This window comes from Camarhynchus parvulus, chromosome 20 (assembly GCF_901933205.1).
Source record: "Camarhynchus parvulus chromosome 20, STF_HiC, whole genome shotgun sequence".
In the NCBI taxonomy this organism is placed as follows: Eukaryota; Metazoa; Chordata; class Aves; order Passeriformes; family Thraupidae; genus Camarhynchus; species Camarhynchus parvulus.
Window position 1 is genome coordinate 12,860,554 of NC_044590.1, and position 12,397 is coordinate 12,872,950.

Genomic DNA, 12,397 nt, shown 5'->3' on the forward strand with positions numbered 1-12,397 from the left:
CCATCTGTCAGGGTTCTCTGCTGTTCATGGGGCAGTTTTCTTTATCTCTGCCACAGCCAACCCTCCCTCCAGGAGATCTCTGCTGTCCATGGCCACTGAGTGTCCCTGCAGGGCTGATCCAATTCCAGCATCCCATGGGGAGATGCTGCGCCCAGGGGAGGAGCCAAGCATTCCTACCTGGATCCAATCTGAGCCTGGAGCAGCACAGCAGCCTTTGCCCACTGCATTGCCAGAGGAGCAGCTTTCTGCTGCCCTGCATTGCCAGAGGGAGCCCAGGCCCATCTGCAGCAGCCCTGGAGCTGCAGAGGAAAACTCCCCCCTTGTGCAGGATCCCTGCTGCAGCAGCAGCACAGCTGGCACTGCAGGAGGGCTGAGCCCCCATGGGATGGGGCTGTGCCACCCCCTGACACACAGGGGGCAGGGCCTGCTCTCACTCTGGCAGGGTTGGTTTGTACTACTGCATTGTTTATTTTATTTTCATTTCCTTCCCTATTAAAGAATTGTTATTCCTACTCCCATATCTTTGCCTGAAAGCCCCTTAATTTCAAAATTATAATAATTTGGAGGGAGGGGGTTTGCATTTTCCATTTCAAGGGAGGCTCCTGCCTTCCTTAGCAGACACCTCTCTTTTCAAACAAAGACAAAATTGCTGGGATTTCTGTTGGTACAATCAAGTATCTTTCTTCCTAGGGAAAAGGATAAAATCTTTACAAACCGTGGATGTCTGGGATTTCCAGAAAGTTGCAGTAGCACCCAGCACATCTCCTGCCTTAGTGTTTTATGCTGAGGACAATATTCCCAAATAAAAGACAATTGAAGGAGGAGCAAGACGTGTCACCTTCTACTGTGTGGGACTTTTATTTGTGAAACACACAAAAAATTAAAGACCCTTCAGTTCTCCTGCCAACTCTTCCATGATTAACACAAAGGAGGAGGGATTGTATTTCACCTCTCTAACACCTGTCTAACCCCCCCTGAAAGGGTTTGCTGCATCCCCAAGTTACTCTCATTTGAGGCTTCACACTTTCCTGTCTGCTGTTATTTCACATTTCATTATCTCAGTGTTTCCAGACAAAAATAGTCCCACTCTGGCAAATCACAGGATATTTTTCCTCTGTTGCAAACAGATTGCTTCCCTGCCCCTCCTCAGCATCCAGCCCTGGCTGCAGCAATATCCCTTTCATTAGGATGGATCAGGAGCATCCTGCATCCTCCATACCATTTTCCCCCCACCCCCAGATGCTGGGATTGATGTGGAAATTTCCATGAGTTCTGTTACCTGTCCTAACATAAAATACAGACACCTGTGGGTGCATTCCTAGGCTGTTTGTCACCTCCTGCTTCCCAGCTGATGTGGAAGCTGTATGGAAAAGACAAATGGTATTTGCCAGTTAGGTCTACTAATTACAGGACGTGTTTTTGGGAGGAAAAAAAAATTGTTTTCACTTGCAGTCTTTCCAATCTGTTTTGAATTAGGAGACACTTAGGATTAGAAAGTGTTTTCTCATTAGAACAAATGTCACAGATTTAAAAATCTCTTCATTTAAATTCCTCCTAATGTTCTTTGGCTTGAATGAGTGAGCTCTTAATGTCCATTTTAATTAAAGCATTTCTGTGGGATTTCTGCCTGGGCACCTAATGACAGCAGGTCTCAGGGAAGTGGATGTGCTCTAGCTAAGAATGGGAACTCCTGGATGGCAACTGCAGCAGAAACTCTCCTTTTGGGGCTTTTTAGGGAAAAGTGCTAAAGGACACACAAATTAAGATGTGCCTAAGAAACGATCCCACGCTTCCAGCGGGCAGAAATACCACATGGTTTGGGAGGCACTGGCTGGGTTTGCAAAAGGATTGATCTGAGTTTCCCAAGCCACTCTGAATTTTTTTGGTTCTGCTGCTGATCTCCTGCCATCAGCAGAGGCTCTGGCAGCCAGGCAGGAGTGCTAGGCTCAGCTGTAGCACCCTGTCCCTGCTGTCAGACCCCTCCTCACGTTTCTCCTCCCTGTTCAGGTGAAGGTTGGTCCGTCCCCACTCCCAGCAGCTCCCATGGGGCTGGATCCATTTGTCAATGCACACCCACAGGAGCTGCCAGTGAGCAGGGCTTTGTCAGCTTTCCCAGGTGAGAAATCCTTTGGCACACCAGGTTTCACCAGGCAGGTGTCTGTCTGGCAGCACAGGAAGGCAGGAAGGTGCTGTGAAATAAAAGCATTGTTGGAGCACATCCACATCCCGCTCCTGGAGCATGGCAAAGGCAGTGGGAAGCATCCTGGTGGGGAATTGGATGATCCTGCTCCTCAGTGTTCTTTTCCAGCTGGGACAGCCCCCATTTCTCCCTTTTCCCTGGAGCAGCCTGGGATGAGGAGCTGGTCCCTGCCTGTGCCTCTCCACAGGACTGCCATCCCAGGGGGTCCAAGAGGAGAAGGACCTGAAGAGCCATCAGATAGTGGGAGCAGCACATGGACAGTTTCCCTACAGGCAGTGTAGGTGTTTAAAAAACCAACCACAGAGCCAGACCTGATTGATGGAAATCCCACAGCTGGGAAAAGGCAGGAACTTGCCTGGGCTCACCCCAGTGGTGCCTGGCTCCCTCCCTCCGTCCCTCCTCCAGTGACACATAAATCTGGAGACAGTTAATAATGAAAGGCTATTAAGATAAGATTTAGTCTTTATCGTTCTCGTGCTTCCTTCATTTGTCAGGCACTTGAACCAAGCAGAGCAAAGTCGATCTGGGAAATGCTGCTGATGCCCAGACAGTGGCAGATTTCTTGGTGCTTGTGGCCAGGAACAACAACCAAGGGACAAGGAGCTACCTGGGCAGGTGTGGCCCTGTGTGATCAGTGTCCCTGCTCCTCTCCCTGGGGACACTCACTCAAAGCAGTCACCTTCACTGGGTAACTCATGATGTCACTGCTGGAGCTGGGCAGCATTTCTGGGCCAAAAAGTACCTTGGCAGACAAAGCGTTGTTTTGAGGAAGAAACTCATAAAATTATGCAATGTCTTGTGTTGTAAGAGACCAAAATATCAGCTCATTCCAACCCCACCTTCCACTATCCCAGACTGCTCCAAGCCCTCTCCAACCTGGCCTTGGAAACTTCCAGGGATGCAGGGGCAGCCACAGCTTCTCTGGACAACCTGTGCCAGTGCTGTTTAACCACCACACTTCAGGCAAATTGGTTTCTTTTTAATGATCTTTGGAAGTAATAGTCTTTATTTGATCCCTCTTCCCCAACACATTAATTGTTCTTCTGCCTTTTCTGAGAGAATCCTCTTTGTGCTGCCTCCCATTCAGGGCCTGTGAGCTGCTGCACATCCTGTAAGGTGGAGGGAGTGCTTAGCAGCAAATCTTTGATTTCCGCAATGTAATAGTAAGAAAAATGTAAGAAAATAAGCATAGGTTTTGTTTTCAGCACGTTTTCAGCTGCATGTAGTGTGCAGATCCTGGAAGAAAAGGATATACACAGGGCAGGGGGTACAACCCCAAGGCTGCCAGAGCTCCAGGAGCATTTGGACAACACTTTCATGCACAAGGTGGGATTGTTGGGTGTCCTGGATGATCCTGGGGGCTCCTTCCAGCTGAGGATTTTCTGATCCATCATTCTGTGACTCCTTGGCAGGAGTTCCTGTGGGCAGGAGCCTGATGGGAGATGTGCAGCCCTTCCTGAGACAACAACAGTATGGACACAGCCACCTGCAAGGCACCTGCTTTTTGAGATCATGTTCACTGAGTTTTCCCTCCTTTAACATCAAGTGGATGAGCTCCAGCTCCCCCCTTCCAACATCCTTTTATTGCTTTTAGACTGACTTTGAGATGGCGTGGAAAAAGAAATCTGAGAGAGGTGAGTTCCAAGGTCAGCGCTGCTCACCCGGCTCTGTCATCCCACTGAGCCCATAAATTGGTGTTAACACCTCCTGGAAAGAACAACAAATATAAAAGGAGAACCTGGCTCAGCCTGGGAAGCTGAGCCATTACAGGGGCAGCCACTGCAGAGCAGAGCCTGGCACGACAGCAAATCCAGCCCAACTCCAATGCCTGCTCAGCCCAGATGTGATCCCAGCCCCTGGCTGCATCCTGGTCATCTCCCAGGACATGGAGAAAGCTGCCTTTTCAGGCAACTTATTTTTCTAAACATCACAAAGCACCTGGGTATTTCTTGCTCCTCTCCTATTAGAAATCTACTCTGGCAGAGTGCTCTTTTTTATTTTATTTTTTTTGCTTGTTCTTTAAACAGCTCCTTAGAATGGGGCTTTGTGGTGTGGAAAGCACAAATTAGTTCAGAGCCTTTCATTTGCACTCCCCACCCCTTCCACTTATGATTCCCTTCAGTGGGATTCACAGAATCTATTATTGCTGCTGCAGATTGGCCGTGGTGTGACTTTGGTGCAAATTCTTTCTATGTTGACACTGTTCCTTCATTGTTATTCTTTCTGTATGAGTGAAACAAAATGAAAAATTCATTAAAAACAGAGAAAAAAAATGAGGAAAGAAACCCACTGGTATTTCTCTATCTTCCAGCACAAAAATCAAATGTGGAAGATTGAAAACAGGGTGATGGGAAGGGTGAGGGAGTTAAATGTCTGAAGGATCCAGCCACACACAGTGTCTAGGACAAACATGCCAATAAAAAGAATTAAAAGGACCTGTCATTTTCTAGGGTCCCACTATCCAATGAGGAGCCAGGGAAGGATCCCACAGGTGGACTCATGTTACTCTGATATTTTCTGAAAAATCTCTTTGCTAGGGTTTTGTTTTTTGTTTTTTTTTTTGGGGGAAGCTGAGAGGCTTCAGAAAAGAATGAAAACAATAATTATTTGATTGTTTGGGAATGTGGTTTGGAGGTCGTTCACCAACAGGTGCTTCTTTGATTGGTTCCATGTGAATTGTTTTTAATTAATGACCAATCACCATCAGCTGTGTTGGACCCTGAGGAGTCAGTAATGAGCTTTCATTATCATTCTTGTTTAGCCTTCTGAGGTATCCTTTCTATAATATAATATAATGATGATATGATATGATGATATGATATGATTGATATATCAGCGTTCTGAGAATTTGGAGTCAAATTCTCATCTCACCTCATCCCGCAGACCTTACAACACCACAGACTCACTTTCTTTGGGATGTTTCAGCAGGCAGCACCGCCTCAGAGGAGCTCTGGGAGCTGCACCATGGCCCCAGGGAGCTCCCCAAGAAGGGGCTCTGCCCTCAGCCCTGCTCCCAGGGGATCACAGAGTCACAGAATGTCCTGAGCTGGGAGGGACCCCCAGGATCACCCAGGGCAGCCCCAGCCCTGCCCAGAACCCCCAACAGCCCCACCCTGGGCATCCCTGGCAGCTCCTGGAGCTCTGGCAGCCTCGGGGCCATGCCCATTCCCTGGGGAGCCTGGGCAGTGCCAGCACCTCTGGGGAAGAGCCTTTCCCTGGTATCCAGCCTGACCCTGCCTGGCACAGCTCCAGTTGTTCCCTGCTACGGTCACAGAGCAGAGATCAGAGCTGCCCTCGGGAGGAGCTGCAGCCCCTGATGAGGTCTGAGCTCAGCCTTCTCTGTCCCAGCTGGACAAACCAAGTGACCTCAGCAATCCCCAGATGGCCCCTCCAGGCTCTCCCAGCCTGGCAGGACCCCACATTCTCCCCTTTCCAGCTGGGCTGGCACCTCCAGGCCCTACATGGCCCCAAGTCCCCACAGACATCACCTCTAGTGTGGCTTGTCCTGTTTCTCCAAGCAGGGAGGCAGAGACAGGAGGTGGCAGGCAGGGGACAAACTGAGGGAATCTGAGGCACAGCCAGACTCTGCTGGCAGTGGGACTCTGGGAACAGCTCCCCACCACATGGATGCTCTGTGGGCTCCCTGTGCCTCCTTCTCTGGTGATGGCACTCTGCCTGTGCACAGCCCCGTGCTGGCTTCTTGCAGGGCCTGTTGTATTTTCAGGGCTCCCAGACAAAGGAAGGAATGATGCATCTGACTCCATGTTCTCAGAAGGCTAATTTATTACTTTATAATGCTATATTATATAAAAGAATACTATGCTAAACTATACTAAAGAATATAGAAAGGATACAGACAGAAGGCTAAAAGATACTAATGAAAACTCGTGACTCCTTCTAGAGCCTAGACACAGCTTGGCCCTGATTGGCCATTAAGTCAAAACAATTCACATGAATCTAATGAAACAACCACCTGTTGGTAAACAATGTCCAAACACATTCCAAAGCAGCAAAACACAGGAGAAGCAAATCAGATAATTATTGTTTTCCTTTTTCTCCGAGGCTTCTCAGCTTCCCAGGAACAAAATCCTGGGCAAAGAGATTTTTCCAGAAAATTTGATGGTGACAAGAGCCTTCTGAATTTCCCAGTTTACAGCCTCAAGGACACCCATTCAGGACTGGAAGGATAGATCCTTAGGGAAGGCACAGCCAGAGGAGCTTGGCCATGCCCTGGAGCTCCTCCTCACCAGTGGGACCTCAGCACAATTGCTCTGTGGTTCCTCAGCCTCAGAGCAGCGTGTGACTGCTCAGGGCAGACCAAGGGACTTGGATCAGCAGATCCTCAGCTCTGCAGGCTGGAGGTCCCTGTCCACTTCTCCCTGGGATAAGGCTGGTAAGGAGCATCTTCTGTGGTTCCTCACATGGAAACCCACAGCAGCCCTGCGCCTTGGTGTGGTCTCCTCCTGGCATACCAAGTGAGCACCTCCCAGTGCAGGTGGCTTTGTAAGGGCTGGATGAGCCCTGGGCTCCAGGGAGATTAGGGATGGGTTGGGCTCCACCTGGGTGGCAGTTACAAGGGGCAAGACCCCTCAGGGGTCTTTGATGGGCCATGCCCTAATAGCCACAGCAATGACCTGAGAAATGCACCCTCAAAATGAGACCCTCAATGTCACTTCCAACCTGAGCTCCCCTGGAATCTTGTGGCTCCCCAATCCTCTTCCCAAACCTGCTGCAGCTTTTTTATTCTCCTGACAGACTCTCACAGAAATCACGTCTTGATCTCCACAATCACCACTACATTATTATCCATCCCAGGAGGGGGACACCCCTGAAAAATAATCACTTAAATATTTTTTTAAAATAAAAATGACAAAACATTTCCCAGGATCTCTGCTGAGGAATGTCACAGGGGAAGAAAAACTCTTTTTGTGATCAAGAGACTGAACTTCAAAACACCCAAACTGCACATCTCCACGGGGCACCTTTCTGCAGGGTTATTAATAAGAAATAATTGTTTTAAATGCAGAAAAGCCTGTGTACTTTCTATTCCCTTCCAAAAGCCCTGCATCGCTTGTCCTTAATGAATAATGAAAGATGCTTTTGTATTGCTTCCCACCCATAGACTCTCAAGTGATTGTTAAGCAATAATAAATAGGGCTCTAAAGAAATCAGGGCTTGATTAAAACTTAATTTTGGACTAATAAGAGAAGCACCTGCTGTTGCTCAAGTTTATAGACATTCTTGGGGCTTTGGTGGGTGGAGAATTTTGGTGAAAGCTCTGAATGTTCCAGCCCTGGGAAAATATCACTAAATGATTCTGAAATGTTGTTGTGTAGCTCCAAGGGAATTAGAATTTGGAAGGAAAGCAGGAGATGCCATGGCCAGAACAGGTACTTTGGTGCCCTGATCACAGCCCTGCTGTGATGCCCTCTGTGATCTCACTCTCAGGGGGGATTTATCATGGAAAGCCAAACCCAAAGAGGACATTGTTCTTCGAGGAGAGAGGGACAGCAACATCCTGTGTCAGACTGGGGAATTGGGATTTCATGGGAAAACAGTGCATTCCGCCAGGAAGCTGATGTGGCTTTCAGCCCTGCCAAGGGAAAGAACATGGTGCAGGTGAAAAACTGAAGTTTAGAAGGGATATCATGGAATAATGGGTTGGGTTGGAAGAGACCTTAAAGGCCATCTCATCCCACCCCCTGCATGGCAGGGACACCTTCCACTGTCCCAGGCTGCTCCAAGCCCTGTCCAGCCTGGCCTTGGGCACTGCCAGGGATCCAGGGGCAGCCCCAGCTGCTCTGGGCACCCTGTGCCAGGGCCTGCCCACCCTGCCAGGGAACAATTTCTTCCTGATATCCAATCTAATCCCTGCCCTCTGTCAGCCACGAGTTGCTCAAGAAAAATTAAGCTGAAAAAGCCAGTTAATTGCTCTCATTTGGGTTGGTAGGTACCAAGTTCTTGCCTCCAGCTCACAGCCAGAGACATCTTGATGTTGACAGGAGACTTCACCTTCACTGAGGGGTCTTTACCCAGCCTTCAGAGGTACCTTCTGAGCACCTCAACACTCCCACCAGTCCCAACAGCAACCAGCACTGTGTCAGGTAGTTTTGTGTAACTGATCACTTAAATACCTCTATAATACTGTTGGGATCAGGGGGGAAAACTTGTGGGGGATTTGCCTTGATTGATTTGTGCTGTTGCACTATTCCAGGCATGTACCAGGAATAAATTTCTTCACTGAAATTGTTATCCAGCCCTGGCACAGCTGCCCAGGGGGGTTTAAAAGCTGTGAAGATGTGGCACTTGGGGACATGGGTTAGTGGTGGGCTTGGCAGCGCTGGGCTAATGGTTGGACTTGACGGCGATTGTGATTTATGCCTCTCTGATGGCTCGCTCCTGCTGGTGAGCTCTTGCCCTTCCCTAGCATGCTGTTGAGAGCAGCTGCATGAAATGATTTGCATTGATGTCAGCCGAACCCCGCTGCCGTGAGCCGTGGAACCTGTGTGCCACCTCCAAGCGATGCTGTCCCTGCACAGCTCCGCCTGTGCCGGTCCCTCTAGCGCCGGGGCGCTCAGCCCGGCCTTCCACGCCTTTAGACAGCGGCGAAATGCCGGACGCTAATTTCGGTCAGGAAACATCATTTTCCCAGGGGAACCGCTTTCTTCCCGGTGAGTGCCAAGAGCAGGAGGACACAGAATGGAGCAGCCGAGCTGAGCATCGCGCTGTTATACCGAGAGGCTCTGGGGAAGAGCGGCGGGGCCGGAGCTCCGCGCTGGACCCGCGGCTCCGCTGCGCGCTCGGCGGGTGCGAACTTCGGCTGCGGCTCCGGTGAACCGGGTGTAGGCAAAGAGCGAGCGGTGCCGTTGGGAGCGGCTGCTCTGCAGCTCCAGGGCCGCGCTGCGGGGCCGGGACCGCGGACACCGAGAGCCCGGAGTGCAGCCGAATCCCGCCGGGGCCGCTCCCTCACCGGGACCCGCCGCTCCCTCACGGGGACCCGCGCCCGGAGCAGCCCCGCGCGCCCGGCCCCGCCCGCGCCCGCCCCGCTCTGGACTCTTCCACCGCGCGGGCAGCGGAGCGGGAGGGAGCGGGCGGTGCGCGGCGAGCGGCGCTGCCCCGGGCCGTGCCCCGGCGGAGCGGCCCTGCCCGGCACAGCCCCGTGAGGGCGGATCGGTAGAGGCTGCGCCGCGGCAGCAGCGAGAGCGGGCGGTGGGCAGAGGGGTGTGCTCTCCGCGGCGTGTGGGTCCCCCCCGGCTGGGAGCCGTGGTACGGTCGGCGGGAAGGAGCCGCGGCGCGGGGCGGTGCGCGGCACTGAGCCGGCGGCTCCCGCGGGCGAGGCGGGACGGGCCGGGCCCTGCGTCCGCACGGCACCGACCTGCCCGGCACCGACTGCCCGGTGAGTGCTGCCGCCCTTTTCCCCGGCTGCTGCGGGGAGCCGCTCCCGCCAGCCGGAGCGTGCGGTCCGTGCTGGGTCCCCTTGCACAGTGACTTAATGCTGCTTTGTATATATATATTTTTTTCCTTTTCAATCTTCACTTTCCCCATCGGTTTTCTTGTGTGTGGTTAGGTTTTTCCGCCCCTGATGCACGTTTTCCCCATTTTACGGGATGGGGGAGTGCCGCGCCTGGAAGCGGCTGCCGGGTGGGTCCGACCCCGCCGGGGTGGCGATGGCTCCGGGGCTGAGCCCTGCGCGGGTCCCGGGCGCTTGGCAGGGATGTCCGCGGTGTGACCGCACGGTCGCGGGGTACTTCGTGCCTTCTGCAAACCGGAGATGCTCGGCTGCTCTGCCAGCGGGGCCTCGGGCGGCCGGGAGCGGCTTCGTAGCGAGAAAACCGGCGGAATATGGAGCCCGAGCGGCGCTGACCCGCGCCGCTCCCCGCGGGTCCGTGCGGAGCTCTGCGGGCTCCAGCGCAAGGTGCCGGCACCGCCGGAGCTCCTCTGTCGCGATTATGTCGGGGCTGCTGGTGTCTGTCGGGAGTTGTATTTGGGAGCAGGCTCCTCAGGGAAGTGGTGGAGTCACCATCCTTTGGAATGTTAAAAATGAGCAGATGTGACACTTGGCCGTATGGTTTTAGTTGGCACAGGGCGACTCGGCCGGGGGTTGGAACCTGATGTTTTTTGAGGTCTTTTTCAACCTTAATGATTCTGTTGATTTGAGGTGATGTATGAAACTCCGGCTCTTACTCCAGAGCAGCTTTGGTGAGTATGAAACAGTCAGATCTGGCCGTGCCTTTGGCAGGGTGTCTGGCAGCTGATTCCCTTTGGACAGCAGAGACACAAACTGCCGGGATGGACGGTGGGCTGGATGTGCACCTTTGTTTTCTGATTGTTTTCTCACTGCTCTTCTTGTTCCCGAAGAGCAAGAGCCCATCTGCAGGAACAGCCCATCGCAGTTGTACTGCAGTGTTTTACCACAGAATCCCAGAATTACTTAGGTTGGAAAAGCCCGCTAAGATCGAGTCCAGCACTGCCAAGCCCACCACTAAACTATGTCCCCAAGTGCCACTTCTACACTTTTTTTAAATGCCTCCAGGGATGGTGACTCCACCACTTCTGAGTGTATTTCTCCCGTGGTTTTGGCACGGGGAAGGGCCGGGAACCAGCCCGTGCTGTGTGGCTCGGGGGCCTGCCCTCAGTGCAGTGGCTGCTCCAGCTCTTGAGGAGACTGAACTCAGTGGCATCACGGCTGGCTTGGGCCGACTTTCAGGGCCAGGAGAAAAGACCCTTTTATTTCCTACTGAGGAACCTGCTGTCCTTCCCCCAGCAGTAAATCCGTGTGGTGGCCGATGGCCGGTGCCAGCCCTGGCTGGGCAGGGAGGGACGGCAGTGGCAGCGCAGGTCGGACCCTGCTGCCGCCCTCCCCGAGCTGGCAGGGCCAGCCCCAGCCCTTGGCATTGGCCCTGGACCTCAGCGCCCCGGCTGAACCTGTTTTCCTTGGCTGTGTCATCAGGCCAGCAGGGCTGGGCTGTGTCCCGGCCTCTCCGGACTGTCCCTGCTGCGGGAGGAGGACTGAGCTCTCCCACAGGTGCCTCCGCTCTGGGTCTCCCTTCAGCAGTGAAGTGCGAGGTGGCGCTTTCCCTTTGCCCTGTCCTTTATTCTGCTGTTTGTTGGGATATGGGCTGTTTGCATTCTTGTAAAGGACAGGGAGGGAGCCTGGCTTCCAAGTGAGCTCCAGGATGCTCATTTTCCCCTGTATTCTGCTGTTTGTTGGGATTTAGGCTCTTTGCATTGTTCTAAAGGACAGGGAAGGAGCCTGGCTTCCAAGTGAGCTCCGGGATGCTCATTTTGCCCTGTCCTTTATTCTGCAGTTTGTTGGGATTTGGGCTCTCTGTGTTGTTCTTAAGGACAGGGAGGGAGCCTGGCTTCCAGGTGAGCTCCGGGATGCAGGGATGGGAGCTGAGGAGCGGTGCCACGAGCAGAACCTCAGATGTGTGACCCAGACCTTCCTGGGCTGCCTGCTCTGGCTGACAGCTTGTCACAAGGTTTATTGCTGCCGTTCCTGGAAGCCTTTCTGTGGTTTTGGCCGCGTGTGAAAGCTTCCTTCGAGAGGGGAGGGTGTTCAGACACTCCTCCAGCTCTCTGAGCTGGGGAAGATTGCTACTGTTTCACTTCTGTCAGACTGATGTTGGAGATGGATTTCAGGAGAACGGCAAAGCAGAAAGAGGTGTGTCTCCTAAGAACCACTTTCTTTAGAAATGGCTGATAATAGACAGTGAGTTTGGGGAGGATGTTTTATTTAGGGATTGAAAAGAGAGGATTAAAGCTCTTGACAGAGAACAGTTTATGTGGAGTAAGTGATGGGACTTGATCATTCAGAAAAAGACTCTAACGTGTTCCCATCACCAAGACAGCTTACAGCTCTCTGTGTCCCAAATCGTTCAGTAAAAGCAACAAAACTCCTTTTGATTTAAGTTCTTCACTGGTGGCTGCATAAGGAGTTTTCAGACCTAGCAGTAAATTTGTATGTGCTCAAAGAAAACAGCCTATGGGTTTACAACTGTGATATGCTAAAGGTACTGTGGATTTATCCAAGGTGTTAATTGTAGGCGCTGGAAGTAGCTGTGTCTGTCTCAGAAGATTGCAGCTTTTCCTTCCTTGCCCCCTCCCATGAAGTTACTGGCACAGGGCTGTGCTCCTGGATTTGCAGAAGCAGAGTTACTGCTCGTAAAATTACTGAAATAAAAAAGGTTTATGCTG

At 52.2% G+C, this 12,397-nt stretch overlaps 1 protein-coding gene across 2 annotated transcripts in view; it reads left to right on the top strand.

The window, feature by feature from the left end:
* Positions 1–9,487: 9,487 nt before the first annotated feature.
* RALY (RALY heterogeneous nuclear ribonucleoprotein) overlaps positions 9,488–12,397 on the top strand; it is a 152,350-nt gene continuing 149,440 nt past the window's right edge. The window contains exon 1 of one of the 2 annotated variants that reach the window (XM_030963149.1): positions 9,488–9,596. The gene's annotated coding sequence lies outside the window, so the exon portion shown is untranslated. The remainder of the gene's footprint in view (positions 9,597–12,397) is intronic. The other variant, XM_030963150.1, reaches the window with a different exon arrangement.